At 37.8% G+C, this 16,364-nt stretch overlaps 1 protein-coding gene and 1 long non-coding RNA gene across 5 annotated transcripts in view; one reads left to right on the top strand and one right to left on the bottom strand.

Annotated features, from left to right (window-relative positions):
• Positions 1-12,623, top strand: part of LOC120235231 — a 75,912-nt gene extending 63,289 nt beyond the window's left edge. The window contains exon 4 of one of the 2 annotated variants that reach the window (XR_005529342.1): positions 12,148-12,623. This is a non-coding gene — a long non-coding RNA (uncharacterized LOC120235231). Of the gene's footprint in view, positions 1-659; positions 1,016-12,147 lie in introns of those variants that run through there. The other variant, XR_005529343.1, reaches the window with a different exon arrangement.
• Positions 1-16,364, bottom strand: part of PDSS2 (decaprenyl diphosphate synthase subunit 2) — a 260,475-nt gene that overhangs the window by 59,769 nt on the left and 184,342 nt on the right. The gene's annotated exons all lie outside the window — the stretch shown is intronic.

Consider the following 16,364-nt stretch of genomic DNA (forward strand, 5'->3'; position numbering starts at 1 on the left):
TATTTGCAATGAATGATTTAAGACTGTGTCTACTTTATGAAAAAAGGATGTTAGCAAAATTATAGATATTTATTATCACCTCCACTAGCATCTTCAAAGTCTTAGATATGTGAGTGATATAAGCTTGAACAGATGCCTAGCAAACAATAAAACATGACATGGCATATTTTATTAGCTCGTTAATACATGCCTTGGGTACATGTGAGGGACAGGTTGTGAGTAAATGTAGCAATGAAATATACCCCAGAGTATCTTAATGCTTTTATACAGCACTCACCATTTCACTTTTAAATCTCTTAAAATACATGTTTTCTTTTAAAGATAGTTTTTACACACTCACTCACTCACACACACACACACACACACACACACACGCACACAGGATAGTTTTAACTCAACAGAAAGGAAAATAAAGTTTTCCTATTTCTAATCTACAAAAGAAAACTTCCAATATGAATTACCTTCCACTTGAAAAGCTTAATTAGCTTCTTTGAACTCAAACTCACTGATTTTCTCTCTCTCTAGTTAACCTCCCTTGCCCACCTCCATCCATTTTTATGGGAACAGATTACAAAACCCTGGATTTTCCACATTATTCCATATTTCTGTTTGTACAGTGCACAATGATGATTCCATAAAAACCCCTGTATTCCTCTCAGGCTGTCTGAAGATGAATGCCTTCAGGACGGTAACTATCACAACGAAGAAGTTTATGACCAACCAACTACTTCAGTGGAAACAAAAGGTCCCTGATGTCCTTCATCCTAGGAAGGCAATGGTAACTAAGAAATTTAGGAGAAACTTGCTAAAATGTGGACGAGCACACTGGATGCCACCTCTGTATTTGGATTCAAAGCTCATTTTGGTGGCGGTAAGACAACTGGTTTGATTTATGTAAATCAACATGATTTACAATTCATGAACCCAAATACACACCAGTAAGATGTGGTCTGTATGGGAATAAAGAAAAAGAAAAAAAGAAAAAAGACTTAGTGCAAACAGTGAGAGGAACACAAGAACAGACTGAAGAAAGTCAGGGGGGCTGCGAAGGCCAAAGAAGTGTTGGCAAAAAGAAGGAAGAGATTCTGCAGTGACTTTATCTGCAGTGATTGTGCAGATTTCTCATAAGGATTGATAAACGATAAAAACTTTTAAAAAAGCACTAAAAAAACACTGTAGATGCTTCACAAACAGCCCTGATAGGGCTTTCCTGAAGTTCCAGGTACCAAACTTCTGCTCTCTCCAGCCCAGGGAGGGTTGACATTGCGGTTACTTAGCAGTTCCTAGCCCTGGAAGGCAGGGCTTGGTCCTCAGGCTAAAAGTCTCAAGTCAACTGCTCTAATAAGAACCCTAATGATAGGGTTGGCCTAGATCTCTACGACCCCATAGATTCCCTGACTCCTTCTGACTCCCAATTTGTTACTGGTAACGCTACCCCCAACTCAGTGGCTTCAAACAGTAATCATTTGTGTATGTGTCTGTGGATCAGCCAGGATTCATCTAATCTAGACTGGTGGCTCTGCTTTTCACTGCACATTTCTAGGTTGGCTGGAGAGGCTCTGTTCCAAGTGTTTCTCATTCTTCTTGGACCAGCAGTCTATCCAGAACATATTTTTCTCATAGTGATGGCAGAGATCCAAGAGGGCCTCCTATTGGCCAAAGCAAGTCAAATGGCTGGGCAAAGGGTTAAAGGGCATGGAAGCACACCTTGTCCACAGTGAAAGAAGGTTGCAGCTTGAGGGCAAATGGCATGGATTAGTTATTTATTGTTGTAGAAGTAACTATCCCAAACTTAGTGGCTTAAACAACAACAAACATGTATTATATTTCATAATTTCTTTGGTTCAGAATTCAAGTATGGCTTCACTGAGTGGTTTTAGCTTGGGGTCTCTCATGAAAGACTACAAATACTATAATCTGCAGACAAAGAGGCTGAAATGAACTTGAACAAATACTCGATATTTCTAATCACTGTCTATTACTTTTTGAAACATATTTTTGTGCAGTGCAGTAAATTTTATGAAAAAATGCTATTTAGAGTGTACTTAGCACTAAAAGAAAAGACTGATACATAAAGAACTGGTTAAAAGATGATGAATGTTGACTCAGTTCTACCAAATACACAGGAGGATGGTAATAAAACAGGAGACATAAATTGTATATCACTTAATAAGTTGAGAGAGAGAATACCCGTTGAACTCCTGGGCCCTTGCCCAACACTTGCTTATACTGCCAATAATCTTGTCTGGTGCTTCACACCTGTGTTATTTCAACACTCCTCCAGCTGGTCTCTCTGCTTCTAATTTCTCTGGCTTCCACTTTATCCTATTCACCACTTCTACAATAATCTTTACCACGAATATCATTGTATAAGATCTATGGTGCATTTCTCTTACTATTTTAAATGCAAACTTCCCAATACAAATGTTCAAGATCTACCCACTGATTCATGGATCCCTTTTAAACTGATCACCTTCCCGGGGCGCCTGGGTGGCTTAGTTGGTTAAGCATCCGACTTTCGCTTAGGTCATGATCTCGCAGTTCGTGGGTTCGAGCTCCGCGTCGGGCTCTGTGCTGACTGCCAGCTCAGAGCCTGGAGCCTGTTTCAGAGTCTGTGACTCCCTCTCTCTCTGACCCTCCCCTGCTCACACCGTCACTCTCTCTCTCTCTCCTAAAAATAAATAAAACATTAAAAAAAAATTTAAATTGATCAACTTCCCTATCAAGGCCCCTTTGCTGTAGCTCCAACTACAACTTAGTCTCCATCTTGGTTCTCAATACACATGTAGCTGATTTGTCTAGCACAGCTGCTAGCATACAATAGGTACTCGGTAACATCTGTTGAAGGAGCATGCCTAGAGTAATAACTAGGTCACCCTAAAGCATAATAAGTTTCTTGGTTTTAGTTGAACCTGTTTCCAAAGTACCTGCATGTCCATGTCCTATGTATTTTCTTTTTTTTTTTTACAAATAGTTTATTGTCAAATTAGTTTCCACATAACACTCAGTGCTCATCCCCACAAGTGTCCTCCTCCATGCCCACCCCCCCCCCCCCCCACATCCATCAGTCCTCAGTTTTTGTCAGCATTCAAGAGTCTCTCATGGTTTGCCTCTCTCCCTTTCCCCCACCACTGTTGGTGGGAATGTAAACTGGTACAGCCCCTCTGGAAAACAGTGTGGAGGTTCCTCAGGAAACTAACAATAGAACTCCCCTATGTATTTTCATAATACCTGTCTGGCTTTCAGAACTTACCTCCAACTACTCTTCTATTCATTCACTGTGTGCCAGCTGGGTAGGCCTTCTTTCTATTCTGTGGATACATTAAGCTGGTTTCTCCTTTAGGCCTTTGCCTGAGTTACTTCCTCTCTATGGAATGCTTTTCCCTCTGTTCTTTTTTCACATAGCTAGTTGCTTTTTGTCATTCAGATCTCAGCTTGAAAATTATTTCCTCAGATAGGACTATGATGACCATCTAGTCTAAAGGAACTCCCTCACGGCACCTGGGTGGCTCAGTCGGTTGTGTCTGACTTCAGCTCAAGTCGTGTTCTCTTGTGAGTTGGAGACCCACATTTGTCAGCACAGAGCCTGCTTTGGATCCTCTGTCCTCCTCTCTCTGCTTGCACTCTCTTAAAAATAAACAAATATTTAAATAAAAAATATAAAAATAAAGTAACTCCCTTGATCCCTATCCACTATCACTTCTCCTTATTTAGTTCTTTGCTGTGCAGTTATCACTATCAGTTATTTCCCTTGTTCATTTATATGATTGGTTATCATTGGCCTCTCCACTAAGATGTAAGCTCTCGAGCACTCCAATTGCTAGTGTCTGCTACAAAAGATGCTCGAGAGATATATTAAATGAATGAATAAACAATGTCAATGCTCACAGCCAACTTCCTGATCCCAAGAAACCTCAACAATTTCTAGTTCCTTTCCACTATAATTTCTAAGACTCAAAAGAAAATTCCTCCAAGAAGCTTCCCCTGAAATATTAATCCTTAAAGCTGGACTTTCTTCTATATATTTATCCTGTATTGGGGCAACTGGGTAGCTCGGTCAGTTAGGTGTCTGACTTCAGCTCAGGTCATGATTTCACGGTTTGTGGGTTCAAGGCCCCATCGGGCTCTGTGCTGACGGCTCAGAGCCTAGAGTCTGCTTCAGATTCCGTCTCCCTCTCTCTCTGCTCCTCCCCTGTTCACACTCTGTCTCTCTCACTCAAAATTAAATAAACATTAAAAAAAAAGAGAGAAACATTTATATGTATCCTGTATCATACAGTTTTACATGTGGTCTTCTGGGTAAATTGCTCTCCAGTGGTTGCATGTGCACATTTTTTTTTTGCTCTGAACTGTGTGTATCATCAGGTCCTTGAGGGCAGGCCTGTGTTTCTGGCTGTAGAATAATTTTCTGTTTTGAATAATCCAGTAGTACTCAGAGTGCTGTTGTGTACACAGCAGCAGTTCAGTACAAGTTTATTAATAAGTACTGGATCAAAACTGCCCAATATAGCTCAAAGGCTAATGTAGGACTCATGAGAACAAACAATTCAATCAGAATCCAATGCAAAACAATTTATCTAGACTTCCCGAATTCAATCTCTTTAATATGTTAAAATATCAGGAGATAGAGTCTTACTCCCTCAGTTTTCCATCAAAAAATATCTTCATTGAGATATAAATTACTACACATCCTCTGATTTCTGAGTAGATGTTGGAAGCATTGGCTGTTTGCAGTTTGACACTGAAACTATTATTCACCATATTCATCAATGTCCCCTATATATGGGCCCATCACGTATATCCCAATTTGCTTAATTTCAGAAAATATGTCTATACAAAAATTATCTGTAGAATTAATCATCAAATAATGAAAAGTTCAGAACACAACATATTTCTCTTTTAGTCTTAGTTGGGAAGAAACAGGTGTCAAATTCAAAGTCCACATACTGTATAACCAGGTCGTGTTGACTACAATTTTCAACTTCCTTTCCAGTTTCTCTATTTTTATTTTCCTAAACTTTTTGTTTCTTTGTCTCCCCAAACTCATTTGTCTATAAATCTACAAGAGGCATCCCTACATTATCTCTCTGGAGCTCTGGAGTCTTTCATTTGGAGAGTCTGCCATCAGCTCCCCATTAATCTGACTCATCCAAATACATCCACTTCTCTCTACAACCAAGCCTCTTTTATGTCAAGTCTATCATCATTTTTCCCCAGTAAACCAGGTATAAATCACTGGAGGCATTTTTCATTTCTTATTCTCATAGCTGAAGTACACAATAGACACACTAAAATAAGCATGTAGAGTAGGGTATCAGCAATACAAAGGTACCGTAAAATTTACAGGAGGAAAATTTTATATTTGTTATTATTTTAAAAGTCATTGTAACACAAATCAAACAATAAAGTCATGAGGACTGGCCCTTCCGGAAAGATGGATCAGCAGACTTGAATGTACTCCTCCACCTGAAACCACTAAAAACACTGGACAAAATATATGAAACAAGAGCTTTAATACATTTGAAATCAGGCAACAAGTGACAATGATCTCTGAGAGATGGCAAATAAATAAACGTTCCAGTTTATTGTCTGGAGAGAATGCCAGGTCACAGCGCCTAGCAGTCTCCTTGAGTTGAGGAGATGGTCTGGAGTGTCTAGAGAGGCCAAAGGGGTTAGAATTGGGGGCTAACATTCACAGGGCAGAGTAATCAAGATAGGAGAGCTGCACAAAGAGCTCTGGAGATGTACAGAGGGTTTCCCAGAAGTCTGCAGCTGAGCATCAACAATGCATGAATACAACATTATTGAAGTCGGAGGAAAGAATCATTCAGAAGGCAGAGAGGGAAAAATTCTTAAAGCTTATACAGGGCTGGGTGTGGTTCCTGTTCCCACCAGCCAGAGTGGAAAACCTCATAATTCACAGGGAATCAGTAGAGTACTCATAGGATTTTGCCTTTGAGGTGGGGATAATTAGCCCTAGACTAAATGCTATTCTGGTCTTGCCTATCAAAACTTCAGTGTAAGACCTGAAAAAATCAAACTGTTTCCAATAACTTAACTAAATTCCAGAAGAAAGCTCAAGAATATTTATAGAGATGCAAAAATATCTAGAATCCAACAAAATAAAATTCACAGTGTCTGGCATCCAATCAAAAATAACCAAGCATGAAAAAAAAAAAAAAAAAAAGGCAGGAAAACAAAATGCATAATGAGGAGAGAAATCACTCAATTGAAGTCAACTCAGAAATGACACAGATGATTGAATTATTAGACAAGGATATTAAAACAGTTTTCATAACTGTAGTCCATATGGTCTAGGAGCTAGAAGAAACAATGAGCATGCCAAATAGAAACACAGAAGATATAAATTGGTGGGCTTGAATGTGCACCAACAGGAATTATTCAAAATGAAATGCAGAGAGAAAAACAGTAATAATAAGAAGAAAGAATACAAATCAGTGGTTTCTGGGCTAACGTTAAGCAGCCTCTTATACATGTAATTTGAGTCCCAGTAAGGAGAGAGAAGGACAGAAAAAATATTTGAAAAAAATGACCAAAATTTCCCCAAATTTGATAAAAACAAACTCACAGATCTAAGAGGCTCAATGAACCCCAAGCACAAGAAACATGAAAAATATAACACCGAGGCACATCATAATTCAAATGCTCAAAACCAGTGATAAAGAGAAAATCATAAAAGCAACACCAGAAATTTAGCCACATAATATACAGAGGAACAAAAATCAGGATGACAGCAACTCTCTTGTAAATAATATGAGAAGACAATGAAGCAACATCTTGAAAACACTGAAAGAAAAAAATTGATCAATCTTGAATTTTATATCCAGTGAACATACCTTAAAAACAAGGTCAACATAAAGAATTTTCTTAGACACAAGAGCTGGAAGTGATTAATTCAGTACAGACCTGTACTATAAGCAATGTTAAAAGAAATCTTTTAGGAAGGAGGAAAATAATATCACATGGAAATCTGGATGACTGACACAAAGAAATGAAAAGCACTGAAGATGTTAACTATGGGAGTAAATATAAAAGACTTAAAATATTGAGTCCCTTTAAAATGTAATTGAATGTTGGGGCGCCTGGGTGGCTCAGTCAGTTAAATGTCCGACTTTGGCTCAAGTCATGATCTCATGGTTTGTGGGTTCGAGCCCCGCGTCGGGCTCTGTGCTGACAGTTTAGAGCCTGGAGTCTGATTCAGATTCTGTGTCTCCCTCTCTCTCTGTCCCTCCTCCACTCATGCTCATGTCTCTCTCTCAAAATTAAATAAACATTAAAACATTAAATATATAATTGAATGTTTAAAGCAAACATAGTAACACTGTACTGTGAGATTTATAATATATGGGAGCAAAATATATGAAAATGATAATGCAAAGGCTGAGAAGGAAGTAGTAGAAATGAATTTTTGTAAGCTTCTTACCCTGTAAGTAAAGGTATACTATCACTTGAAACTAGACTGTGATAAATCAAAGATATATATTATGAACTCAAGAGCAACTACTAAAAATGCAGTAAAGAGTTATAGCTAACAAGTTAAAAAGGAGACAAAATGGCATTGTGAAAAATAATCTAAAAGAAGGCAGAAACAGAAGGAAAGGGTAAAACAAATGGGACAAATGGCAAACAAATAATAAGATGGCCCTTAAACTCAACCATATCAATAAACACATCAAATGTAAATAATCTAAACACACAAATTAAAAGGTAGAGATCATCAGACTGAATAAAAAGAGCAAGATCCACCTAAATGCGGCTTATAAAAAGCCTACTTTAAATATAAAAACAGGGGGTGCCTTGGTGGCTCAGTCGGTGAACTTCAGACTTCCACTGGTATCATAGTCTCACTACTGTTCAAGGGTGTTAGCCCCGCATCGGGTTCTCTGCTTCCAGTTGCAGAGCCTGCTCCAGATCCTCTGTTCCTCCTCTCTCTCTGTCCCTCTCTGGCTCTTACACACTCCGCCCCTTCTCAAAAATAAACATTAAAAAAATTTAAATATAAAAACAGTACAAGGATGGAAAAGGACATACCATAATTTTAATCAAAAGAAAGCTGGAATGATTATATTAGCATCAGATAAGGTATAGATCAGAAAAAAAAAACCCATAAAGAATATAACAGGGCTGAAGAAAGGTCATTTAAAAAAAAGATAATGGTAAAGGGATCAAATCATTAAAATAACACAAAGATCCTAAGGTTAATGTGTCTAAAGCAGAGATTTAAAATACATGAAGGAAAAACTGATAGAACTGTGAGGAGAAATAGAAAAATCCACAATTATAATCAGAGACTTTAACACCCTCTCTCAGTAACTGAGAAAACAAGCAGAATGGAAACAATTACGGATACAGAAGACTTTAATGACACTATCAACCAATCTGACTTAATTGATATTTACATAACACTCCATAAACAACAGCAGAATACATATTCTTTTTAAGTGAACATTTACCAAGACAGATCATATCTGGGTCATAAAACAACTCTTGATACATTTAAAATAACTCAAACCATATAAAAAATACTCTCTAACCACAAAGGTATTATAAATCGATGACAGAAAGACATCTGGAAAAATCTCAAAACACTCAGAAACTAAATAACAAGGTTTTAAATAACCCGTGAGTCAAAGAAAAAAATCAAAAGAGAAATTAGTAAGTAGGCTGAACTGAATGAAAAATTTAAAAGTAATGTAATGAAAACTTGTGGGATGTTGCTAAAGTAGCACTTAGAGAGAAATTCATTGCATTAAATGTCTTAGAAAAGAAAACAGGTTTCAATTTATAAATGATTTCAGCTTTAAAAAGCTTTATAAAAGATGGAAGTAAAACCAAAGTAATCAGAAGAAAGAATATAGAAAGATGAAAAAGAGAGAAAGTCGGTAAAACCAAAAGCTGGTCAATAATATTGTTTAGCATCTTGGGGAAATAAAAAAGACACAAATTACTAATGTCAGAAATGAGAGAGGTGATATCAATACACACTCTACATATATCATAAGGATAATATGGACATATTATTAAGAACTTTATGCTAATAAATCTGACAACTTTGATGAAATAAACAATTTCTTTAAAGGCCATAAACTAGCAAAACTGACTCACAAAGAAACACATAACCCTAAGTAGTCCAGAAGTTTTTTTAAAGCATTGAATTTGTAGTTAAAAAAAACCCCAACTTTCCCACAAAGAAAGGTTTGATGGCTTCACTAATGAATTCTATCAAATATTTAAGGAAGAAAGAATACTAATTTTACAAAAAAATCTTTCAAAAAATCAAAAAGGAGGAAATACTTTCCAATTTATTATGCAATAATATAGATGTAAACATTAACAAAATTTTAGCACATCAAATTCAACAATGTATATAAAGGAGACTTTAGATAATAAATTTACCATACTAATAGTCTTTTAAAAAAGGAAAACCTAAAAGAGAAAAAAAATAAACAAGAAACATCACCTCAATAGCTGTAGAAAAAATTGTCCAAATCAACATTAATGCCTGATAAGAACTCTCAGGAAATTAGGAATACAAGGGAACTTCTTCACTAATCAAGAGCCTCTATAAACAAAAACAAAAACCTACAACTAACATCACAGTTAATGGTGAAATACTGAATGTCTTTCTGGTAGCATCAGGAGCCATGTCAAGAATGTCCATTCTCATTACTTCAACATTGTGTTGGGAGCTCTAGCTCTTGGGTCTGAGAGTTTGCTTTACCTTACATACAAACTAATGAATTAGCCTGAGACTATTTTAGTGATGCTAACATAAGACACAAGACTCCTGGATCAGAGATAAAGGACTTTATTATTCATGGCACAGCAAAAAGCATGTGCATGAGCATATTTGTGTTGGTTACTGTTGATCCCAAGTCCTGCAGGAGCAACAATGTGGGCTCATATGGATGTTATGCCTTCAGTGGATTTGTGTTACAGCTAAAAACAAACAAATGAAACACTGAGTTTTGAGGATTACTGCTTTTGTAGCAAGTAGTAAGCAAGCCTGCTCTTTGGGAGTAATGGCTATGTTTATTATCTTGATTATGATGATAGTTTCAATGGTACACACAAATATTAAAACATCAGATTGTGTACTTGAGATATTTGCAGTTTGGGGTGCCTGCAGTTGGTTGAGCATCCGACTTTGGCTTAGGTCATGATCTCCCATTGATGTGTTTGAGCCCTGCCTCAGGCTCTGTGCTGACGGCTCAGAGCCTGGAGCCTGTTTTGGATTCTGTGTCTCCCTCTCTCTCTGCCCCTTCCCTGCTCATGCTCTGTCTCTCTCTGTCTCTCAAAAAATAAAATAAAACGTTGGGCATCTGGGTGGCTCAGTCGGTTAAGTGTCCAACTTCGGATCAGGTCATGATCTCCCAGTCTGTGGGTTTTGGCTCCGTGCCAGGCTTTGTGCTGACAGCTCTGAGACTGGAGCCTAATTCAGATTCTGTGTCTCACTCTCTGTCCCTCCCTGACTCACATTCTGTCTCTCTCTCTCCAAAAAGCAGACAGTAAAAAATAAAAATAAAGAAAGAAAATATTTGAAGTCTACTATACATCAATAAAGCTATATCATTAATTTAACAACTATTTTTGGGCTACTACTAATGTGCTAGGCACTGTTCTGGTATTAGGAATACAATGGTAAACAAAAGTCTACCTCCCACAGAGTTTATACGCTTGTAGGAGAAACCATAAGAAAATTATCAGAGGGTGACAACTATGATGAAGATAAAGGGAATTAAACAGGGTGGCTACTTCAGATTGGGTGAGGGGCTGGTCTCTGAAAAGATGTTGATGTAGAGATATGAATATCAAGAAGGGGCCAACTACATTAAATAGGAAGAAGAGTACCCCCAGCCTTTATTGTTTTGGCTTTCTAACTGTTTTCACATACCTTTAATTTCCTGTAAACCATCGTAATGACTACTGATGAATTAACTTTCTCAAAGGTTAACTTGATCATGTAATTCCTTTGTTTAAAAATCTTCAATCCTGGAGCACCTGGGTGGCTCAGTTAAGTGTCCAACTTCAGCTCAGTTCATGATCTCATGATTTGTGAGTTTGAGCTCTGTACTGACAGCTCAGAGCCTGGAGCCTGCTTGGGATTCTGGGTCTCCCAAATTTCTCTGCCCCTCCCCTGCTCATGTTCTCTCTCAAAAGTAAACATTAAAAAATTAAACAAAATCTTTAATCCCTCCCTTATTTCAAGTACTAAATGTGGTTTTAGTTCTATATTCTGGCATCACAAGTCTTCAAGCATGTGACAAAACCTCCCTTTCCAGTCTTCTTACTATTCCTTTATTCTAATGTGGATGAAGGCCTGATCTTAAATATGCCTCCCTACTTTTGGTCATGCTATTCCCTCTGCCTGGAATGACATCCTTCTCCATCAACAGATATCCTTCCTATCCTTAAATGTCCACTTCAAATATCACATTCTCTTGAAGTCTTTTCTGATTTTCCCAACCAGATGTGACCTTTTGTTCACATTTTCCTCGTTATGTTTTTCAACGGACAAAACTCACCTTGCTAATCTTTTTATTGTATTTTAGAAGGTGGCATTGGACTTTGCAGGTAGGCACCAATCTATAACTTCCTGGTGGACTGAAATATCTTATTCTTGTATTTTACTTGAAAGAGGCTAAGGGACCAAGGAAGATAAGCATAAAGAATAAATAAATAAATAAATAAATAAATGGGCAGAAGTGACCTTGTCTACTTCTCATAAGAGAATAATATACTGAAACTATAATCTATGCTTGTAAAAAATACAGAATGGATCTTTGTAATTTTAGTAGCTCTGTTAAAACCAGTTCCTTTCCAAGAGAACTGGATCCTCTTTAAAACCCTCTCACTTTCCCTGAGACTGCGGCCAAGCCAACATGAGCAGAATCTCTGAAGACAGGAAAGAGGTGTGCTGTTCCCCATTTCAAAATCAACCTGAGTGTTGCAGTGGACCTTGATTAGATTCCCAAGGAAGGAGTACGAGTGGGTGGAAATAAACAATATAGAATCAGAAAAAGAGTGTTTACGAGTCTCTAAGACCACCCCAAGGTTTGATGACCTTGTTAGGAGGACTAGCAGGACTCAACATATAGTCCAACTCACAACTGTGGTTTATTACAGCAAAGGATATAAAACAAAACCAGCAAACAGAAAAAGGTGCATGAGATGAAGTCTACAGAAAACTGGACTCAAGCTTCTAAGAATTCTCTGCCAGTGGAGTCAAACAGGATATGATTAATTCCTACAGGAATGAACACATGTGATAACATATATGAAATACTGTCTACCAGGAAAATTCATTGGAGACTCAGCGCTCAGGGTTTTTGTAGGGGTTGGTCATCCTCTCTGTGTAGTGTATACCATCATTCCAGACTCCCAGAAGGAAAGCAGGTATTCAAAATAAACCACATTATTTACAGAAACAGTTTGGGTACAGTGAGTTGCACTTACCAGTTAGATAATGATAGAGACACTCCTAAAATCCAAGTTCCCAGATTCCAGCCAAAGGCCAATCTTATAAGCAGGCTTTTCTAAGGATAGCAATCAATTTTGTATATATTGGAAATATTCTTTTTTTTTAAAGAACAGATTTTACTTTTTTAACTTTTTAAAAAATTTATTTCTTAATTTACATCCAAGTTAGTTAGATATAGTACAACAATGATTTCAGGAGTAGATTCCTTAATGCCCCTTATCCATTTAGCCCATCCTCCCCTCCCCCACCCCCTCCAGTAACCCTCTGTTTGTTGTCCATATTAAAAGAGTCTCTTCAGATACCATATGTTTGCACGTATAGGTGGATTAGGAGGAACTTAACAGAGGACCGTGGGGGAGAAGAAGGGGAAAAATAGTTGGGTAGAGGGAGGGAGGAAAACCATGAGAGACTCTTGAATGCTGAGAACTGAGGGCTGATGGGGGTGGGCGAGAGGGGAAGGGGGGTGATGGGCATTGAGGAGGGCACTTGTGGGGATGAGCACTGGGTGTTATATGGAAACCAACTGTATATGATTTATATGTTATATGGGAAGGGGAGAGAGAGAGGGAGACAATAAACTATTAAAGAATAAAATAAAATAAAAGAGTCTCTTATGTTTTGTCCCCTTCCTTGTTTTTATATTATTTTTGTTTCCCTTCCCTTATGTTCATCTGTTCTGTGTCTTAAAGTCCTCATGAGTGAAGTCATGATATTTGTCTTTCTCTGACTAACTTTGCTTAGCATAATACCGTCTAGTTCCATCCATGTAGTTGCAAATGGCAAGATTTCATTCTTTTTGATTGCCAAGTAATACTCCATTGTGTGTGTGTATAGTGTATATTTATGTGTATATATTGTGTGTATATGTGTGTGTGTGTATGTGTGTATATATATATATATATCACATCTTCTTTACGTTTGTTCTGCATTTGGCTATTGTTGATGGTGCTGATATAAACGCTGGGGTGCATGTGCCCCTCTGAATCAGGATACCTGTATCCCTTGGATATATACCCAGTAGTGCAATTGCTGGGTCGCAGGGTAGTTCTATTTTTAATTTTCTGAGGAACCTCCATCCTGCTTTCCAGAGTGGCTGCACCAGTTTGCATTTCCAACTTTTAAAAACTTTTTTTAAAAGTCTATTTGTTTTTATTTTATATTCTATTTCTGTATTTATTATATTATTTTATTTATATTCTGTATTTATTAAATATGGAATAAAATCTAGAAGGAAATACATTAAAGTGTAATCATGATTCATTTCTGGGGGATGGTTTATGTAAAATAATTTCTTTTTTCCTCTTGACCTTTTTCTGTGCTTTCAATTTTTTATCACTGAATAGGTAGTTACTTTTCTAATTAGAAACTAGTTATGAGATAATGATGTTATAAAGATTTTAGATATAAAGGTCTGTGGATTCAAAACCAATTTTGCTAAAATGCAAAGTGTTTAGTGTGTACAGTGAGTAACATGAATACAATGTACAAGGCAGGACTTGGGGAACACTTAGAATGGTAAACAACCATGGCATTTAAAATGCAATTTTTGGAGGGCACCTGGGTGGCTCAGTTGGCTAAGCATCTAATTCTTGATTTTGGCTCAGATCATGACCTCACGGTTTGTGGGATTGAACCCCCGTTTGGTTTGGGCTCTGTGCTATCAGCACAGGGATTCTCTGTCTCCTGTTAGCTCTCTCTGCGCTTCCCATCCCCCCACTTGTACTCTCTCTCAAAATAAATAAACTTAAAATAAAAAAAGTAAAATGCAATTTTTCTATTTAACATGCTTGTCTCCCCCCAATTAGCTAACAACAACAACAAAACAGAGAGAGAGGAAATGTTATAAGCACTGAAGAAAGCACAATGGCTAATTTTTATTATAAGGAAAAAAAGGCTCATTCACTAACAAACACAAAGCTAAAAATATTGTTTTTAATGGCTAGAATGAAGGATGAATTTCCAAAATTACTTTGAATGTTTACATGATCACAATTTACATATGCTCTGTCAAGTATTCCTAACACAAGTCACACAAATTTTCATAGTGTAAAGGAGGATGAGGTAATTACAAACTTCTGGAGAAGGTGATTTGGACATAGTCAGTTGTAATTCTCCTCCATTTGCTTTTAGTGCATCTACCCTGGTCACATAGATACTGCTCCTCAGAAAGCTATTTTCGTACTACGCAGGTTCTCCATCACTGCATTAAGTAGCCATATAGAAAACAGACTGCCATTGTATTCTCTTCTCCCTAAAGAGAAGAAATGGTTTGCAGCTGATTTTGAATCACAAAGGAATTCTTTTGTGTACTGAACTGGCCCCAGGCTACGGAGGTTGTGCCACTCACTTCCCACATGACCTTCACTTGTGGCTGCTTCCCAGTCATGCCAGAACATAAAAACCTTGAAGGCAATCCATGTGGGGCAGTGCTCTCTCTGCCTCTGAAGGGATTCCTGGGCCAAGTTAGAGAACCCAAATTCTGAACTGCCATTGCAATGGAGGGGGGAGAAAGGCCAGGATTTTTCTGGTTAGGAAGGGAAGTGTGGTAAGCCTAAATTGGACCTGGGGCACAAATGGAGGCATCAAGAAGCACTCCCACGGCTTCAGTCCAACTATGCATTTTGCTTCCGTTATAAAAACAAAACAAAAGAAAACAAAACCAACCAAAACAGCTCTTTAAATGGTTTGGCTATATTCAGAAATGTAATTGCTTAAAGAAGGTTGTTAGTGCTTTAAAGGGCTGCGTTTGGGAGCCTTTAGGGAAAGAGGGCAGATGGACAAAGCATTGCTACAGATTCTTTGGAGTAAAGCTAGCTAATCAAAGTCAGCAATTAGTGCTTGCTAAGTGGCAGTGCACGTACGATCAACAGTCCTTCAAAGACTTTTGGTTGCTTCCTCTTTTCTCTTTCCCAGGAAGAAATATTTTAAGTGGGACTTGGAGTCAAAAAACCTGGGTTCAGATCATGCCACTGTGAAACATGCATCAACAGTTTCCAGATAATAGGCCTTCCTGCCTCTTGTCATCCCTGAATCTCAGGCTCTTCCTCTATAACATGAGCGTACCAACAAATGTCCCCCTTTTTATGGGTAACTGTAGAGAAAGTATAAGCAAACTGTAAAGTGCTATCTAAGCATTTATTATGGTCTTTGCTAGTAGGTCTGCCTGACATACAGAAAGTACTTATTAACAAACTAGGCTAATTATATAGTGGACAAACGGTTAAGAGTGAATAAACCAAGAACCCTAAAGCCAATAATAATACTTTGGCTTAAAAATTAAGGTATTTAACTGTAAGATATTAATATCTTACATGGAACTACTGTGAACATGTTGGAATTGTACCAGGGGAAAATGCCTCAACGGCCAGAAGAGGTCGCTGTAATCACCTTACACAGTGGGATCTCAGGTATGGCAGAGGGATGCTAGCAAATTGGGGTTCATTAAGGTATCACGGTAGAAAACGTGAGGTTAAGAATCTGAGCTCCGGAGTTCAAATCTCAAGTAGTAAGTTGTATGAGTTGCAAATTATTTAACTTTTCCTAAACCTCAGTTTTCACATATGTCAAATGGGGATAGCAGCAGTATCTGCTAGCAGGCTTTCTGTGAAGATTAAATGAAGAAACATGGGTAAGTTACTTATTTAGTGATCATCATCTTCATTATACTATATATGAGGCAGCTTCTTATGACTGGAACAGGACCAGGAATCTTCCATTTTACAATGTGCTACTAATCCTCAGCCATGACAGTGAAGTATGGTGTATTTTTGAAAAATGTAGCAAAGGGGGTCCCACTGTGGTCGTATATCCTGCCGGGTCCCACATACCACTAGGCGGCTTAGGTGAAGTTAGATATGCCTCC

Source organism: Hyaena hyaena, unplaced genomic scaffold (genome assembly GCF_003009895.1).
Source record: "Hyaena hyaena isolate Hyena2069 unplaced genomic scaffold, ASM300989v1 scaffold_123, whole genome shotgun sequence".
Lineage (NCBI taxonomy): Eukaryota > Metazoa > Chordata > Mammalia > Carnivora > Hyaenidae > Hyaena > Hyaena hyaena.